Source organism: Paralichthys olivaceus, chromosome 24, assembly GCF_024713975.1.
Source record: "Paralichthys olivaceus isolate ysfri-2021 chromosome 24, ASM2471397v2, whole genome shotgun sequence".
Lineage (NCBI taxonomy): Eukaryota > Metazoa > Chordata > Actinopteri > Pleuronectiformes > Paralichthyidae > Paralichthys > Paralichthys olivaceus.
In genome coordinates, this window is record NC_091116.1 from 9246491 (window position 1) to 9266370 (window position 19880).

General features: G+C 40.7%; 1 long non-coding RNA gene across 3 annotated transcripts in view; it reads right to left on the reverse strand.

Moving 5' to 3' along the window:
• The window catches only part of LOC109638882 (uncharacterized), a 128453-nt gene extending 109829 nt beyond the window's left edge, over window positions 1–18624 (reverse strand). For all 3 annotated transcript variants that reach the window (XR_011240403.1, XR_002203360.2, XR_011240404.1), the window contains exons 1-4: window positions 18517–18624; window positions 17639–17733; window positions 16922–17049; window positions 16458–16556 (exon numbers count right to left, since the gene is read on the reverse strand). This is a non-coding gene — a long non-coding RNA (uncharacterized lncRNA). The remainder of the gene's footprint in view (window positions 1–16457; window positions 16557–16921; window positions 17050–17638; window positions 17734–18516) is intronic.
• Between the last annotated feature and the right edge of the window lie 1256 nt (window positions 18625–19880).

Below are 19880 nucleotides of genomic sequence, written 5' to 3' on the forward strand. Positions count from 1 at the left end.
CGCCTCATTTCTATGGTAACGGCAAATGTTGGTTTACATACAATCCAAACTGTATATATGTTTACAAACCAGCTACATACACCATTTTGCTTCAAATGAACCTTGACTCAACAGTTTATCTTCACTCAGATTGGATTCTGACTCATCTGACCAACACTGTTAAATCTTGTGACATGAAGCACTTTGAATTATCACTGCAGTTTACAGTAATATGGTGATGAATTACTCTGACACAGGGTTTCTGTTGCAAATTAAACATTTGGCTCAGAGCCTGTTGCCACCTGTCAACATTTAAACAAACGTTTCCTTCGCCGAGTCCAAACCCTGCGGAGTTCTTGAAATAGCAGTTTGAGTCATGACGATGGACTCGAGCTCCCGTCTTGGCTCTTGATGAGCTTTTGACTTAAAAGCATGACTGTGGGGGGGCTGGCTGGAGTGTATATATGAAGATGACCACAGGGACAGGGCCCAGGTATCTCGTTGCTGAAACAGGAGAGTGGAGCTGTCAAGGTGCGACATCTGAGCTAATGACCTTTGGCTTTGGCAATGCATTAGAGTGGAGGATGGGGGGTTGGAAAGGTAAAGGTCCATACACAGGTAAAGCACTGAATGCTGCTCAAACGCCTGGAGAATGTGTTGCTGAACATTCAAATACAACCAGAGTGTTTTGTTGCTTTAAACATTTCCTCCAGAATCAGACTGACTCAAGGAAAGATGGCCCCATCTACCCCATCAATATTTTCATTATCTACCCGTGTTTATAACGTGGGCTTCTTTTCTTCACATAATCCTGCAGGCCAGGCAAGATTTGAGGCATTAAGAAGACAATTGTTTGTGAAATACTTTCACATAATCCCGTGACCCACTTTTGGTCTTTGCTGTGGAACCTCATTGAATTCCTTTATGTGGCTTTATCACAGGCCCCTCTCAAGAATACATTTCCATCGTTAAATGTAAACTCCTGTGAGCTTTTTTTTTAGAGAGAGGATGATTCTTACATACAGACACTCAGCATAACGATGACTCGCCTGGTGGGTGAGCGAAGCACGAAGCAGACCTAACCCTGTTTATTTTAACAAATGTAAATGCAGGCGTCCTTTTGATGCCAGGGACTGTTTGCAGAGTTCAGAACTCAGGCATCTTTCATAAATAATAAAGTGCTGATAGTGCAGGTATTGTGTAAGACTCTGGCATTTGGATTGGGTTACCGCAAGATGTTCCCACGTGAAAGGTGGCGTCTAGGCAGACGAGAGGGAAAGGTGCCGTGCCTGGAGACATATTTTGATGTGACAGATGTGGGTCAGATTTCAAAATAATTAAAGCAATGCCAAAAAAGACTAGACTTTGAATGTAAGAGGATTAAAACGTGCCATCTTCTTACTCCTTTACAGGTTTTAAGCAGGTTTGTAAAGAGCAACATGATGATGTAAAGAAGGAATTACCGGCTATAACACCTGTGCGATAGAGTTTCATATGAGTGCATGTTTTTGAAACAAAGCCACTTGTGTGTGTGTGTGTTTGGACTGTTATTTGTTTGTGTACTTCCTTGTGTGAAAGGTAAATGATGATGTCTTGCTTTTCTAGCTGGAATAAAAGTCTGACAAAATCCCTGTTAAGTTAAGTGATACTTAATCAGAAAAATGTGGTTGTTTAGCCCGCGACCCGGTCAGTTTAGATTCAGCCGATGAGTTTATATTCTCCTAAAGGGCAGCCACATGGTACAACTTCAATCATCTGCAACTAAAAGGCAGACATGGTGCGAAAACACAGAATATAACGGATGTTTCAAATCTGACCTCCAGGATGTACAGAAAGAAAACAGAAACAGGGAACTTCCTCGTCATGTAAACCGCCAAAGATTGAAACCATTTGTTATGTTTCAGGAAGAAAGGCAGTTTAGATATCACTGTTCAAAGAGACGACAAAAAAATAGGTCATTGGGAATAATTATAAATATATGCTGTCTCATTTTTTTTGTACAATGGATGATTTTAAAAATACTTTAAAAAGGATGAAGTCAAATATACTTGTATTTTAGAGTTGACTTCCTGGCTCATTTCCAGCTGTATAACTATAGCAGCCATTACAGTACAGATGTAGAGAAATTCAAATCAATCATCTAAATGGTACATCACTATTTGCATAACTACAATTTGCAAGTAAATGCAGTGTATGCAACACATTTCTATGTATTAAATGTAATGTCTTGCTATGTATGGGAAAAGACTTAGGACGAGACCAAATACATTCATATATTCAGCTTATATCTGTCCGCTAACACAAAAGAGAAAGATGATGACATACGACAAACCTGAATGGAAGAAGTCAGATGTTCCAAATGACCCTAAACCTGGGCACAGTTGCAACACAGATCTGGGAAGGTTGCGACAAATTTCAGTATTCAACTACTTCTTTTGGTCTCAATAAGCATAATAAATTGAAAATATGTGTGGTTTTACAATAATATCATAATATTATTATCTTCTGAGTAATATTTGTCAGATAACAGTAATATATATAATAATTTTATATAGCTGTCTTAATAAGGAAAAAGACTTTGCTGTAATGTTTAAATGAATCTTTTTGGAGAATGCACTTGGATCATTTTGACAGCCTTATGGAAACGAATTCTGAAAAATGAAAAAATTCAAACTAAAGGAAATCTTTGATGAATATCTACAAATGATGTTTTAGTATTAAAGTAGCTACGCCCCTAAAACGTCACAAACACTGTACTTGAACACGAACATGATATTCAGGTTAATGTTGTTAAAGCAAACTACGACACCTGAATTTCATTTCCCGCGCTGCTGAAAGCTACAACAGGTAAATGGACACCATGTGGCGGGTTGTAAAGTGCACTTCCTGCCGCTGCCACTGAACTTCCTTGATCTCAAACCGCTGACAACAGGAGGGACATCCATCATGTCAGAGGAGCGGAAAAGTGAGAGCAGATAAGTCTCGTAAGAGTCTGACTGGAAACAGACCTGACCGGCCCCCGCAGTGTCGTAAAGAACACGGCCCCTGCACTGTAAACATTTCCCATCTCTAGAACACTTGAGAGTCGACACTAAACAGACGGGGGCCGAGCAGAACAACGCCCAACACGGCATCAGTCAGAACTGTGAACCTGAGGAGGAATACCACTTGCATTTATCTCTACATCTTTTACTGAAATAACCAGTTTGTAACATCCTTGCCCGATGAGAACAAATGAGGACAATCCTTCATGTTGCGACAAATGTATTTTTCCGATAGCTCATGTTGCAGATCACAAAACACACTTCAAAAAACAAAGATTTTGGGCTCCATTCTTCCCTAATTGTAAAAAAAAATTGCAGCCAGTAATTGTGCGAACGGCCTCCCTACAAATTACCTATAATTCCACGGTGAAATTGGTGCAATAAAGCCACAAACAACTGGCAAACACTTGCTCCAGGGAAACTCTTGTTCTGTCTGCGAAAACACATTTCACACTCGCTTTTATCTCCTTTCTTTTCAAGCCATTAGACAATCCATTTGAAATGCTCTGATCAAATCTTCTGATTCTTTTGATGACCAAAGGAGCCAAATTAAGCTTGGTGACATCAGTAGCATTTTTTTGGCACCGCCAGATTTTCCTTCAGTGGCCAGAATCCAACGCGGTTTGGTATTTCCTGTGAAGACTGTGCTCCCATTCATAACACAATCACTTTGATACCGCCGTGTCTTCTGTTGTCTTGATGACCTCACTTGAGAGTTCCCCCCAGAATCAGTCCCGATCAAAGAGCGCATCGCTTGATGATAGTGCAAAGACCCCCAGAACCTCAGATCAGACCCAGGCTTTGTATCCCACTCGCTTCAGCCGCAGCTTCGCAAATTGCCACCCTAAATAAAAAAGAAATTTTGAGAAGCACAACAGAAAAGCACAAGAAGTCAAAGGGGGTGAGCACTTAGTGGAGTAATGATGCCATTTAGCATCGCCAGTCTCCCGGTTTGGGTGACCTAGATAGGGAATGACACGAGCAGACTGTGGTGACTGGAATCGCTTCCATTTTGCTCCACACTGCTGATGCAGTTCTGCTGAGAGACGTGAGGACTCTGTCAAGCATAATATGCAAATCTCGGTATTTTTCACCAAAACCATCTGACGTTTTTTGCAACGAACTGAAAGATGTGCTCCAGCGGCGGGGAAAAGTTTGTGGAGTATCAAAAAATATAGTCGTCTTGTTCCAGCATATTTTCTGCAGGATTCCCACCTTTTAGTTTGTTTGTTTTCAGTCACTGCTGAATATTACAGCTCTGTAGCATTGGATTTTGTGTTTGTTTGTTTATTATTAGATGCAACATGCTCAAAGTAGAAACCCGAATGATTGCTGTGAAAACTGTTCCTGCAAGGACGCTTTCTTCAGACTCATGTGGCCCGTCCTTGTCTCGCCGTTCACATATTCATGTTTTCATTCATATTCAGCCACTGATATTTTAGTTTATGAGGTGCTCATCAGCAGGAAGACATATTGAGACGGTTACGAATTGTCATCTGTCCACGAGCATGGACAAAGACACGCACATAAACACTCCTGTCACTACGCTTGAAGTCCACCGAAGGGGGACAATCCAAGGGCATCCTCTGGCCCCAGACGATCTCGTCTTCTGACAAATCTGCCTCACTCTGCACTTTCTGCATAATTCCCTCTACTACGGGTCTAAATGACCTGCGTGATCGCCATGAATATCAATGTCAAGCGTGTCGGGCCGCATCAGTTCGGCCTGGTCTGATGCAAGTCGCCGGCTCAGATGTTAAAATAGTCTGCTCGGCTGGAGAGAGGAGGAGGAGAGAGGAGGGGCCGGAGGAGGATGCACAGACAGGACACCGCTTGCTGAGGCATTTGTGTCACCTTAAAAAGAAATATATACTCTTTGAGGATGTATATACATGGGACACGCTTTGCACTGCCGCAGAGCACCTTTACAATCTTAAGCAGGTTTGATACTTGGCGGAAAATGAATCGTTAATTTGACCTCCTGTGCAATCATTGGGGGGGATTATATTTTAGCTGTGTTAACCTCTGACTTACAAACAAACAAACCAAAGTGAAAGATTAGATTTTGTCGTCTGATGCCATTTACGACCGCTGTGATGATGATGCGTCTCCCAAACTGCTTTGCATTTCCTGTTGTTGCATGTCAGAGATAAGAAAAACTAATCAAAAGCCTTCTGAGGTGCAGGATCCTTCTCATCCAGCTGCAGTGCGCAGAATTATTGTTTGATGGAATATATAATCATGATTTAATCATTGTGACGCACAATGAATAAAATAAAACAAAAATAAAGTCTAGACAGCTGAAGAAAAGAAAATCAAAGTGAATAAAACTTGGATCAAACAACAAACTGGGTTAGACCCAGTGTTTAGGAAATCTTCATCGCTTTAATGCATACTAATATCCGTATTTAACATAACACCATTATGTCTGCTACTAAAAATCCTCTTATCGTTATGTAAATGTGAGATCACGTCACTGTGGTCTCATGCTGCCATTTTGTGTCAGGTCCCTCTTATGTGACGCAGACCACCGCTGGTACTCAGCCAGGATAAGTGCCCTCAAATAAAATATCCTACTGCCAGATCTCAACATGCAGAGCCATCAGGCTCAGCTGCTACAGAATCTGACCTCTCAAACTGACTGCTCTCCACCACACATTACAGTTGTATAATGAGGACTAAAAAAAGATTTCTGACTCAAGTTTTAAAGGTTAGCATCATCCTCAGTCAGGGCTACCTTCAAGAATATTCCAAATAAAACTCATTGGCATGTGCTCGTCTTAACAAAACACGTGCTTTACACCTCATTATGTTTTTTTATATTGTGTGCGTGTTTGTTTAGTGAACAGGAATCAATGGAACATCCCCCTGAACCATCCTCATCTGCCATTTGAGGCAGAAAGCCAAAAGCAAACATTTAATTGTTTAATGGAAATTGAAAAAATAAATATTAAAAAAAAGAAAATTATTCAGACCACATCACCCTTTTGTACATTGTGTTACTTTGCAGACATAAAAAATGTCTTATTAATTTTCCCCTTCATATTCCCTCAATACTTCATAATGGCAAAGCCAAGGCAGAATTTTAGAATAGCTCGCCAATTTATGAGAAAGTAAAAAGTCGAACCAATGACTGTATATAAATATCCCAGATACGAACACTGGAAGCACGGCAGTGAGGTTCTGCCAATACTGACACCAAAGTGCAATGAATGCTGGGATAGGCTGGCCCAAGACAGTCCACCCGTTGGACCTGTGGACCTCTGAGACAAAATAAGGCATTTGTCCTTTCTGATATATTTGCAATACCTCTGAAATTATGTCATTACAGTTTTTTTGAGCATTGATTAATAAGGGAAACAAATATTTAAGAAAAAATCTGCATGAAATTAGCAAAAACAAATATAATATTTAAAAGTGAAGGGGTCAGAATGTTCCAAATGCACTGTATTCAAAGCCAGAAGAAAAACATTTTTTCAAACAATTGCCTGGTGACTTCAGTATCGACCGTTCAGCTGTTTTCATTTCGGTCTTCTACCAGACGTTCATATGACACACAGCTTTTTCAATTAACTTTGTCCTTGAAAAATAGAACTTATATCAAAAGAAAAGACTTGATATTATCTCTCATCTGCTTGCTCAGTGTGACCAATTTGAACCAGGCCAACGCAGGCAGTTGCAAGTGCAGTGCTGCTGCGACATAAAAATAATTGCATGGACAATGCGCTGAGAGTAAATCTGGACCTGTGCCTGTTCTGATTTTTTATTTTGTAACCCAAGCCCACACTTGTGTCACTTTTCAGGACAACACATTTGGCGAGGGGGATTTTATTTTTATTTTGATAAGCTCCACTGTTTGATACAAATAGTTCTCCTTGTGTTAGTAATCACACAGGCAACCGAGGTGAAACTGATGTTTCCTAATGCCTCGCTCAGAGCGCTTAAACTTATATTTGAAGTAGGACAGAAGTGCCTACTGTGAGATTATCTGCAGCACTTTTGAAGTGGGAAGCACAAAAAATGCTGCACACTAGCATCTCTTCTGGGTCTCACTGTGTGCTGCCGATTTCGAAACTCCAGCTCTCCCGCCGCACCTTGATCATATAATTCTCCAGCACCAGTAACATCGAGCTATCAATAATTGATTCACCAGAACAAAATGTGTGTGTTCTTTAAGTGGTGGCTTGTGTCTGCAGTCCTTTTTTTTCTCTTTACCAGGCGTCTGAATACCAAAAAGAAGAAACAGTTTCAAACTCCAACACTTCTCACTACTTTTTCTTTCTTTGAAGTAAAAATAAAAGATGATTTGAATGGAATTGACAAGTCCAAGCACAGCAGTTTATCTTGACAACAACAAAAAAAGAAACTATTCACTTGCAAAACGATGTTCAGAATTCAAAATAAAAACCTCAAATTGAAAGCAAAAGGACTTTTCTTGCAAAGACTACAGTTACAGTCTGGTGAATGGGTCCAGTTTGACCTGGAAAATCAGGGGGAAACGCAGAGTCAAGGTTTATTCTTTCAAACGCCTTCACAGAGTAATGGACAGGAAAAGCCACTGAGCAGTTCAGTGGCGAGCCATCATCCATCTGAAACAAATGCTTGTGGGCGTCGTGTTCCCTTTAAATGTCCTGCGATGCTAAGAGTCAGACCGGCGTCCCCCGAGAGGACCGCAAATGTATTTTACACGATTCATGTACATGTAAGTGGCTACTAACTCGAGGAACAAGTGCACCCTGTGGGAAATGAGATGTGGCGTACTGTGTGCATATAGCCGTCGCGCAGTGGATGATACTGTCTGCATCAGGAACTAGGAAGAAGAAGCAAAAGCAGGTTAAACCTGTGAGGATGAGAGGAGGAGGAAACAGGAAGGAGATACCAATACCAGATACCAATATACAAACATTGGGTCTGTACCAATTCAAGAACAGCAATTTGCTTTTCTCGAAAATAATTTCTTGCCCTGCCACTGTCAATTACTGTTTTAATTAAGTGAATTCCAGTCGTGTAGTGTTAGCCACAGAAAGCTAAAATGTAAGGCAGCGTTTCCTGCTATGTAAAGGAAGTAATCACTGTATTTTCTTAAAATGTATTTAACAGTGTTCTTAGATTAGAAATTCTATAGCGTTGAACCAGACCATACAACAGTGATAGCAATCATCACTTCCAAACAGGGTATGCAAAGTCCAGGTAATGGGATTGATAAGAGCAAAATGTAATCGTAGTATCTCTAGGAGGAAGTGGAGTAAATGTAATGTCAAAATAAAATAATCTCTGTTATTAGATGTGATGTGCCTCTGAGGCGGTGAGGAAGAAGGTCCCTGCTTATTACTGTAAAAGCAGGGGGTGCACGCTCAATGACAAACACAATCGCTGTCACACACTTGATCCTGTTGTATTAACTTACTGTCGTCATTAGTGGAAAGAAGCCCCTCCTCTACGAGTCAAATGAAGCATAGTTGAAAGGATCCCACATCGCTTAGAGATGCCGGAAGCAGAACCAGCGGGGGGCATGCTTCAATGTGTCGTAATAACAATTATAATGTTAGATTAGAGAGGTAAAGATGCACCCAAGTTACCGAAAGAGCTTAATTTCCTTTCAGGATGTCGTCACATTAAGAAAACACATAAAAAGACGTTCTTTAGTTTTCCATACGGCAGAAATAGTCCCTCCATATGTTCAAAGTTTTGATCTTGATCAAAGAATTCATGTTTCATGAAGAGAGTTGTCAGAGTCAAACTGATGCACGCATAATTAGTACGCGATCCCAGCAGCTCCCTTAATTAAAGCGGACTGTGTGGTTAGATATAATCAGATGGGATTAGATGAAACTCATTGTCCTCTGAGGACTTCCCCGCAGCTCAATTAACTCAGTGAATAACCTGAATAAAATACATCTGCATTACAATATTCATTTTCTGCTTGGAAATGGATACCGTATGAATTATTGAACAACAAAAAAAAGATAAGGGGACAATTAAAAGTCCATATGCAGAGAATGTGTGGATTTGACCTGCACGGTAACAAAGGGAGCATTTTGTGGCTGTAACCTGGCTGGATTTTTCACGCCATCGCTCTCTCCTTTTGTTCTGCCATGGCAGGAGAGAACTTGTTTAACCTTTCCTGCTGAAACTCAAATGAGAAATTTAGCAGGACTCACCCTGGGGACTTCACTCATTAAAACATATTGCGCTTGAACTCGTACTTTTTAGTATCCAGGCCATGGTGAGGCATTATTCAAGCATCGGACATTAGCTGTCTCATTGTGCTACCTAGGAATGCTAGTTTCTAACCCAGGGGCAGGAGGAATGACAATGTAGAACATTTTTTATTACGCCAATATGTCATCCACATAATCATGAAAACATGGTGCAAGTTTTTTTTTCTTGTGCTAATTTAGAGATTTCCCAAACTGGGGTTAAACAGACTCACCATGTTTTGCTGCAGGGAGATTTTCTTGCAATTCAAGAAAGGAAAGACTTTGCTACTTTTCATATGTCTGCCTTATATGAAAAAAAGACAGAGAGAAACCTCATGCTGTGTCAATTATATAATCTCAAACTGCTTGTTGTCCCTCGTTCTCTCACATCATGAAAAATGAGCCCGGAGGAAAAGAAAAGTCTGCTGCAGCAGCCTTTTTAAGAAGCTGCCATATGCTTGAAGAAAGAAATCACACTTAGTGACAATATGCATCAGCTGCACTGTCTGTACATTTGGTCCTGTTCACACAGATTAGCATGCATGATTTAATCAGCCAGATAATTGATTACATGACTGTTTGAGGTTGGATAGCTTCATATCCAAGCCCTAGTATCTCAAACAGTCAGCAAATCCTAGACTACATAAGTATAGCACGAGCAGAGGGGGACTCTCCTGGTTGCAAAAATAAGATGATTTCTATAGAAGTCTATGAAAAATTGATTCTACTTATCATTTGATTTTTAATGTCAGTAGACACATTGCTATAAAGAGTTTATGTTCTTGTTTACAACCTATACTGCAGCCATTTCAATCAATAAATCAATCCATTTTTATTTATATAGCCCAGATTCACAAATCTAGGGGGAAAAAAAGGCAGAAACCTCAGAGAGAGCCACATGTGAGGGATCCTTCTCCCAGGACGGACAGTAGTGCAATAGATGCCATGTGTAATAATAGTATTTACAGCTTTACAATTTGTAACATAATGGAAAAGTGTGTCAATGTTTAAAGTATTTGTATATCAGAAAAAGTCTGATAGAGATGAAGGGAGCAGCAATGACAAATGAATTGAGGAATTATTGTCAGTAATGGTATATGAGTAGGCATATTGTATATCAAGCAGTCTTGTTGTAATCATAGTCCACGATCAGATCAAGATCACAATCCACCATCAGGATCCAGCACAACTATCCATGATCAGCTGCCAACACCATCAGGATCCATGATTCGTCATCACGATCTATGATTCGCGATCTACCATCACGATCTATGGTCCATGATTTGGCTTCATTTAAGTGGTCTGAAGATTTGCACTCAAAACCAGGACAAAGGGAAAGCTGAAATCAGGAAAGTGAAGCTGATGCGGAAGTGCCTGAAGCATTTATTCCCTCAGATGACCAGCAGAGGGGGCATTTCCTAAAGAAGATTATGATCTGAACCGCTACTTTCAAGTCTTCTTCAATACAGCATGATGGTAACGTTGTACATAACGGTCCAATACAGAGTCAAATAGACGATTGAGTATGGTCTGATTTGGGGTGTGGGTACCAAGTGAAAAACCAAGTAGGCGATGGACAAAAAGCCAAACTCGAAGCATGACGACTCCACCACTGGTTACTTCTCAAAACTTGCTCATCACTCCGCAGCACAACCTGCACACAGCGGTGGCCCATACACAAAATAGTCCCCCTCTGTGCAGCTCATTTGTCAACTCGATGATAATATATAATAGCCAGTTTGCCTGCCTGTGTGGGCCGAACTCTGCTGCAGCCTCGAGACGCCATTTCTCTGCATATTTGCCAAACAACATCAGATGGCGAGTAAGCGGAAAAGGGAAAACTCGACAGTTTGGATTAGGCAAGATTTATACAAATGCTGAATAATTCCTGACGACATCGCTCTTACTAACACAGTTCCACGTCATGTTTGCCTGCCTGCAGACTGCCAGTGCCGCTCAGTGCCACAAATATTGACTGTTGCTTGTGCCTGTGGCTTGATTACTAAAATCCGTCATCTCATTTGCCTACCAGCGTCTGTTGCATGTCTCTTAAAATGGCCAAGTGATGATATTAAGATGTGTCCAGGGAGATTAGAGGCAAAGTGAAAGTGACATTAAAATGGATGCTAAATGGATTAAGCAGCTTGTTTCTTTGCCCCCCCGTCCAGTCATGTTGTGGAGCTGTGGTCACAAACAAAACTGATGTAACCCCCACATCCCTATAAGATTGATTACAATTACAATGATTACTTCAACAACACCACTTTCTAAGTGGATATTTCTTAACACAATACCATTTTCTATTAGCATTTATACTAAAATACCTGAAGTGGCTCTTTAACATTTTATCCATTCCTTTTCACAATCCATTTTGTCTTCTGTGTTCACTTGCTAAGTGGAATTGTTATATCCAGTAATTTATTCGATACTGTGACAGTTAACCTAATTAAGATCAGCCTCACACTCCTTTGAAAGTGGATTTTCTATTTAATATCCCCCTGTATTTGTCTTTGCAACATTTTTGCACATGCACACATATTGTAAGAAAGAAGTAATTTTGAAACCTGGCACTGAACGCAACCTTGGATAATGTAGATTTTGTCGATACAGAATTTGTGTTAGTGGAAAACCTCCTGTCAACTCAAGCTTCAGTGAGGAATATGTAATATATATGAATAAATATGATACTGTCAGACAGTGTGGGGGAAGATGACTTTTCTACCTTAAAGCTAGAGTGTTCATTTAGCACAGTGGTAATCTGTGAGACTCAATGCACACATTCTTTTGATATATGTGCTACTTCACGGGCAATATCATCACAGCGACTAAGTTCTTACTTCAAGAAACCACCTGTCAATCACACAGTGTTCAGTACATGTACAGTAGGTTTGAGTAGGAGTCACACTGTTCTTTTCTTTGTTCTTTATTGTTGTTGCTTTTCATGCTAATTATTCAGCTCTGGTGCCACAAATGAAAAATGGACGCTAAGGATGGAAAGCTGTGGGGCTGCTGTTGTTAAAAAGTTCCCTAGAGAAGGTAGGAGTAGAAAAGTAAAAATGTGCTAGTTTAAAGCTACTGCAGATAATGTGATCCCTTAATATGTAACATTAAATGGCTCCCTATCATTAGGGTAATCCTAAAGGACAAGTTCATAAACTGTTCTCTGCTTTTCACAGTTTCCTGCCACCTCTCCTCTGCCTCCTCCTCGCTGCGGGTCATGCTGCATCCTGCCCGTGTTCAAGGACACGCGCTTTTGTCAAAATTTGTGGATGTAAACAACTCAATTGGCTGACAAGAACCGAGCCCTTGTACAATAACAGTGTTCTCTTCCCCCGCGGCTTTATTTGCTTTCATGTTTGTGTCTTAATAGTGTTGCTGCTCTTTTTGGGGTAAAAAAAAAAAAAAAGAAGAAAGAAAGAAATGGAAAAAAGGGGAGACTTTGCTTCTAGCGCCGGTCCCACAGTTTGCCCAGAAAACTTCAAAGGGCTGTGAGGAAAAGTTTCCTACAGCTTGATGCTGTGTTCACCTCAGTGCCACAATCAGGAGGGCTCCATCTATCTCCATCTTCACCTACTCAGAGAAAAGGATGTGGAATGTTTGATGATTTCTGTCGGTAGTGAGTCAAGAGAGGCTGTTTCTAACAGACCTGCTTCCACTTAGCTTGAATTATAATCACTACAGTATCTGCAGTAGCAAACAACTAACATATGGAAATCTCAGACTCAATCTACACACGGAATTAAATGAGATTACATTTACACCTGGCGTTAATTTCTGTTTCCAGGTACCACATTGAGATGTGATTGCTCTGTGCAGCTGACATCACATCCATCTGCGAAAAGATAAACAAGACACAACAAAAAAGGAAGATGGTGACTATCCGTAGGCTAATGGCTACTGCTTTTGCACCATAGACTGAATTTAATGATGGACAACATGACAGCCCGCCTAAAACAAGGAAAAATAATCTGGATGGCGCCCTAGTGGCTCAAAGTTGATAATTCCTCTTTTTCTAACCACAGAGATGTATGTCCAATTGTTCATTTTCCACTAAGTTATGCTGTAATGAGTTATTTATGCTTTAAAAACAGGATGAAATGTCATGACGGACAGCTGAGACAAACTGACGATTGGTCGAGCACATTCATCAGTGGGACCACCCCGGCTCCACCACTGCACAGACTCCAAATTACGTCAAAAGCACTAGATAGATCCACTAACAATGTATGTCGTATGTCGATGCACAACTCCATTGCATTGCATTTTATTGCCAGGTGTAAATACATGTAGGTATCATTCACTGCATGGCTCTTAGAATTAATCTGTGCAGTGTGTGAGTACGTTCGTCTCAAGAGGGTGGGGGGTTTGTCTCCTGCGAGCCGAGGGGATTGGACGAACTAATCAGAAGATGCAAGTGGAAAGAATGATGAAACGCAAAATGGAGATGTCTGCTCACTCTGATATTTGCATTTTTTCCATTTAGGCCTCTTCTCCCTGAGACACTGTCACCTCATTCAAGCTCCGCAGCCTCTCAGAAATATAGTTCATTTTAAAAGTGATGTATGATTAGCTCTGCCAGCCACAGTCCTAATTGAAATGAGTTTCGGCTGTGCAGCAGGGGGAACCGAGGCAGAGATGCACAGCTGGGGCTGTTTCAATTGGTTGGAATCAGTTGTTCGTCCCGTTTCATTCTGCGGACTAATGATTTGCTTGCAGTGGTTGGAATTGCTGATAAGGTAATGTAAGGGAAAGTTTGAACAGTGCAAATTAACACTGAGCACGCTTACGTTTGCTACAAAGGAAGCATAGTTCACCTCAGTTAAGAAGTGAGCAAAACTAAATAGTGACAGAGTTAATTTGCACCTCAATGCCAATGCTGAGCTACAGCTCTCCATTTACCCATTCAATATAATTCATCTGCAGCGTTTCCATTGTGCTGTGGTGTTTGGTCGTGCATCGAGACCTGAAAGCAGCTGAAAACTGGAAGAGTTCATTGTGACAGGCGTCCGACAATCTACTGTACAGCAGTATCTCTGCTGTAAGCAACCTGTGCGTGCAGCGTGGCAGCACTGACCATTTCTCCTTTTCTTCCTTTCCAGTAACAAGGGATTAGGCCCCCCCCCCTTCCCCTCATCTCCTGGCCCTACCAACCTGCTCTGCACCACGAGGAAGCAGGAGCTTTCTCAGTTACCGCAGTTCTGTTTTTTTACAGAGTTGTGCACACTGACTGACACATCCCCTCAGCCAAAATCACAAATTATTAAACACTGTCCGTGTTTTGCATTGTGAGGAAGAATTGTGGGGGCGGGGTTGTTACTTTATAGCGTAAAGAGAGAGCCCTCGAAAGCCCCAGGTGCGCACACTTGTTGAGGAAGCGATGATGAAGATATAGCAGTGACACCCATTTAAAATCTGATTTGCAAATTGTTATTTTCATTGTCTGCCGCTGCCAGCGGCTAATTATTATTCACAACTGGGACAACAATGTGACATCTTCCATTTGCTGGAGGATTAGGGTGATACGACTTGAAATGCACATGTTTCTCACAAGGAGAAAGAGAGATGCCATGGGCCTATACATACTGGCTTTTCATATTAATGGCCTTGGAATAAGCGGGCCTCCAGGCATCATCACCATAAGACACTGTGTATAATTGAAATGCTGTGCAGGAATCCCAGCGCTACATTATGTTGGCTCGCTACTGTAGCTTGCAATGTTTGTTTCTTAAAGGTAATCTGATTTACACATCTCTTAGATGTATCACTGTGCAACTATGAGAAGCAAATATTTGTCTTTTGTTTGGCCTCCTTGCATGTGTGTATGTGTTTGGTTCATATTTCTGCTGCTTCGGCTGTTTTTATGTACTGATAAAAGCTTTTCTTTTATCACCGTTGAGACTCAGTTGAAAGCACAAAACAAATATACTGGTTTGCTTTTTCACATGTCAACGTTATCTAATATTTTCTAAAACTTCACAGTTGGTGTATTACAGAGAAAAACAATAAATCACATGAAGACAATCATACTTATATAAAAAAAACATAATCCTAATGCTGCTGAAGCTGAACTGAAATACAAAAACGTTTTTTAGAGTTAGGTGTTTAGTGTTCTCTAGTTCTGATCTTTGCCAGAAGCTTGTTCCAACAGAAGAACAGAAAATAGACACATTTTTCCTTGAACACCCACGTGAGCATCTGTCTCCAGGCGAGCAACTGCCACAGCACGAGGTTTCAACAACGCCTGGAGGTAGCCAGGTGGCATCACATTGTAGGCTTTGTGTTAGTGTCTCAATCCAAAGGGCATCGAGAGTTGTGTCACAGATATTTAGACAAGTCCAAGCGCAGGTAGGCTGATGTGTTCTGGATCACTTTGGAGATGTACCTCTATAGCTGGCCACCCGGGCAGGACACTGCTGTTGCCAAATTTGCGGTTTGACAAGACCCTGGTGGAAACGTTTCAAGGCTGCTCCCAGTCCTCTAGGACCTGGTAGCTGTGTCAGGGGGTCTCCAAATTGAACATCTATCTTGGGACAGAATGCATGAATCTTGGCATTCTGTGATCTAAGAATATTGGAGATCTGCAGAGGTTTCTCAAAGGTATTAAACAGCTCCCCTGAGAAACATGGCATCATGAGATCAAGTGATCCCCCTGAAGCGATATCAATAAACAACAACTTCCATGATGTTTTTAGAAAACAGGACAGTTTCTCCTTTGAGAAAAAAAACTATCAATCCCCTGTCAGAGGACAAGCTCCCAGTTTTATCTAGATTACATTTAGATAAGAGCCTCCAACTGATCTAGGCTACAGTGTTGACCGTGTCTGATGACAGGAATCATCACTGGGATAGATTTTTAATTTTGCCCTCAAGCGCAGTCAGCGTGTTGAAGTAAAACAGAGACGAGCAAAGTTGACTCCGCTCTTCTTCTCTTCTACTAGTCCAGCCAGTAGCAATTAGCTCACAGTTTGTTGACAGCATGGGGTGAAGCTCTAACGCTCCAGGGATTAAACGGGTCGGGATGTTTGAGATGCAAAATTGCTTTGAGCGCAAAACGCAGACCGATGGCACCATTAATATTGGTTGACATTACCACACTCATTTAGATTCACTCAGCATGTGGTTTCAAAACCTACAAAACCATGGCTTGAAGTGTCAGTGCTGAAACCTTCCAAGACTAATAGATCAAACTGCTAAGGCTGTGTCAATGTGTGTAGTTGTGGCTTAGAGCAGGTACCTCTTTTATCAGCACAGCTCAGTAAGCGTCATCCATCGCAGCCTCTGGATGATCTGGTTTTTCCAGTTGGACATTTTCCAGGTGGCACATGACGCAGATCTGGCAACACATATAGATTTTACAATCTAACAGGAAACCTGATGTTTATGTGACATGGTCAATTAAATGCATGTTGCAGCCTGCAGCTCTTACAGAATTCATGATGGAACAAATCCCTGTACACTGCTTACTCCCCTGTACATCTACATCTTCCAGTAGTAGTTCAGGGAGAATCACAATAGGATACTCCAGGCATCTTGATCACCATCTGCTGGCTGGCAGCAGTATAGGTCATTAATCCTCCGTGTTTGTGAGTGACGTATTACACTGTTACTTAATGTACAAAAGCAATTTTTTCCCTCTAAAGTTGGTTTTCATTAGTTATTTGATGAAACCGTCATGATTGACAGTTGAGACTGACTCACGATTGGTCCAGTGTGTGTATCGGCGGGACCTCACGACCACGGCTCCATCCCCAGACCACGGCAGTGCAGACTCTGGCTTCAAACGCACAAGATGACGGCATTCACATCCAGGATATTTGGCTTCATTTCTGTATAGTGGATCAAAGTTGAGACGTTGTCCATTTTTATACACAGTCTTATGGAATTTCAGTATCATCAAACTCAGTCACAGTAAAACAATAGAATTTCACTAACCCAACTAATGTATAGCCCAGCCTGACATACACATGTCACACTTATATTTATAACAGATTTTTATCATAAGTAGATTCACTGGCAGAGATGGAGTAAATATGGGATTTGACAAAAAATGGCCTTCACTTAATCAGATAAATGATTCATTAAGATTTGTATGCATTGATTCCTGCCACCCTAATACAGACTATTGCAACAGACATGCTGGAAGTTGATGTATTATGATTGTAAAGTGGTCTCTAAGAGCTATTACCATTTGTACAAACAGACAAACACTGAATTGATCCCAAGGGAAAATGTGTGCTCCAGGGTAATAACAGAAAGAAGAAAAAAAAGAAAAGTTCTTGCATTTACACGCAGACGGTGATCGTTTGCAGAGTGAGGAGATTAAGTATTCCTTGCTTTTATAAGTTCCTGATACATATTCATAACCGCCACCGCTCTGTGTGAGTTTATGCAGATGACTGTTAGAGTTAAAGTTACCAGGCTCCGCCAAGTTCTGTGTCTCTCTCTCCCCCGCAGCACCTTTATTTTCAAGATTCAGCTTCCCCTGGCCTTACCACAGCAGGTACTTGAACCTGGAATCATCCGGTTAGAGAAAAACAATGTTGACGTACTGGTGACAGGCGAAACATTCAAAATCTCCTCCAGCTTTGCTACTCTAACATTTTCTTTCAAGTTTGGGCTTGTGCAGAACCTGCACACAGGCGGGCTCTTGCTTTGCTGTAGAATGCATTCTTACATGTACTCAATTACATCTTTGCTCAAATATTTCTATGGATAGTTTCAATAAATAACACAAAAACCTCATCCAGATATTTTCTTTTCAATAGGGGCATTCTATTTTCCCTGCCTGTATTTCCATTTCATCATTTTTGTTCATCTGGTGCCGTCGGCAGCAGTCATCACTCCTCTCCATCCCTCTTTCAACCACAGGTCCGAAATCCTCTCTATTCTCCTCCATCCATCCCATCTCGTCCAGATTACATTACTTTACAAAACAGCATGTGTTGTTGTAGAAAAGAAATCTCTGGCTGGATTATTTATGTGTCACACCAGAGCCTGGGCTTTTTCATCCACATCCCTGTCTGTGGTTATAGTTGACTGGAAAGAAACACATTTTCTCTGATTCATGTATTAAACCAAACTACAATCTTTCCTTAACCTTAACCAAGTATTTTGTGTTTTTAAAGGAAGCTAATGGACAAAAATAACAATGCTGTCACCACTAAAAGAGCATTTTCTGGGTATTTACCATATGTAGTCTGTATTTTTGATTTCATTCTTGCTTACTCACACCATCCTGTCGTTTGTAACAGCGTCAATAAAAAGACCAGCACTAACTTTAACATATTTCTTACCTGAATGTGATTTAAAAGATCGAAACTAGTGATAAAATAAAAACTCTTATTAGAAAACACAACGTTCACTGCTTCCTGATTAGTGTTGATGACTTTCACCTTGTCTTGGTCAGCTGTCCAATCAGAGGTGGGCAGCATCCAAGTTCACACAGAGAGGAGGGGGGTATGGAGTGAACCATGTCGCACACAAACAACCTGCAGGGGGGGGTTCTGTTGACAAAATAATACACAATATAATACACCGCACAACTTTAATGTCATTGTTCTAGCGGGGGGGAAAAAATAAATGTATATATAGTATAAAAGTACAGTTTCAAGTTAACAGTTTTCTTCCAAACTGAAACTTGTGTTAACGTTTCAACTTGAACCCCTGTTACTTCAAATCAAATGAAAAGCAATGATTTAAAGTGAGGAAAAGATTTGTGAGCATTTAAAAACTGTCCAGGAGGAAAAATATTCTTTACTTCTTTCACATGATCAATCAATTTGTATTAGTGTAGCCCATATTCACAAATCACAGTTTCTCTCATAAGGCTTAATTAAACTACCAAACAACCTTATTAACCTAAACCTAACTTTCAAACATCTGGCTAATCAAACTGATCCGTGTACATCTACATTTTGTTAAAGCCGATATGTATGCACTGTGAAAATGTACAGTGTGTGTTGTTTTGGAATTGTGAGCAAACTGGAAAAGTGACAGTTGAGACAGTTTAAGTGTTTTCTTGTAATTGTAATAAGAATTCCAATATGAAATGAAATGAAAGAGGTTTGGACTATAAAGTGAACCGCTGTGTTTACTTGTGCACAGGCTGGGTCTGTTTGAGCGTGAGTTCTCCGGAGGGAACATCTTTATGACCCTGTTCCACCTGGATGCAGATGTAAAAAATCACAATGGCAAAATCACATTTCTTTGAGGAGGAATTGTATTTTATTTTGCACTTTCTCAGGCTGTCGCATCATGTATTTTTTATTTTACAGTCACAGCTCCAGCTGCAGTTGTGGCAGTGCAGTTCTTTCTCTCATGCGAGAACTTGTAGTTCACACTTTAGTCTGTGTATGTCACTCAGAATCTGTTGCGCATGACTATAGATTGAATTAATTATTCGGGAAACACTGGTCTACGATGTATTTATCTATGGTTACGGGCCTAACATTATTTATTTTCTTGTGTTTGTCCTATAAGTTTTCTTACATTAATCTGTAGTGTATTTTTGAATTTCTTTGTCACTCTTGGCAGAGATTTTCCCCAAGTTCACCTTTTCTTCAAGTGCACTTTGCAACTGATTGGCAATAAAACATAGCACCAGTTTATGCCTTATTCTTCTAACACTGGGTCAAATCTGTTCATTGGCAACATTTCC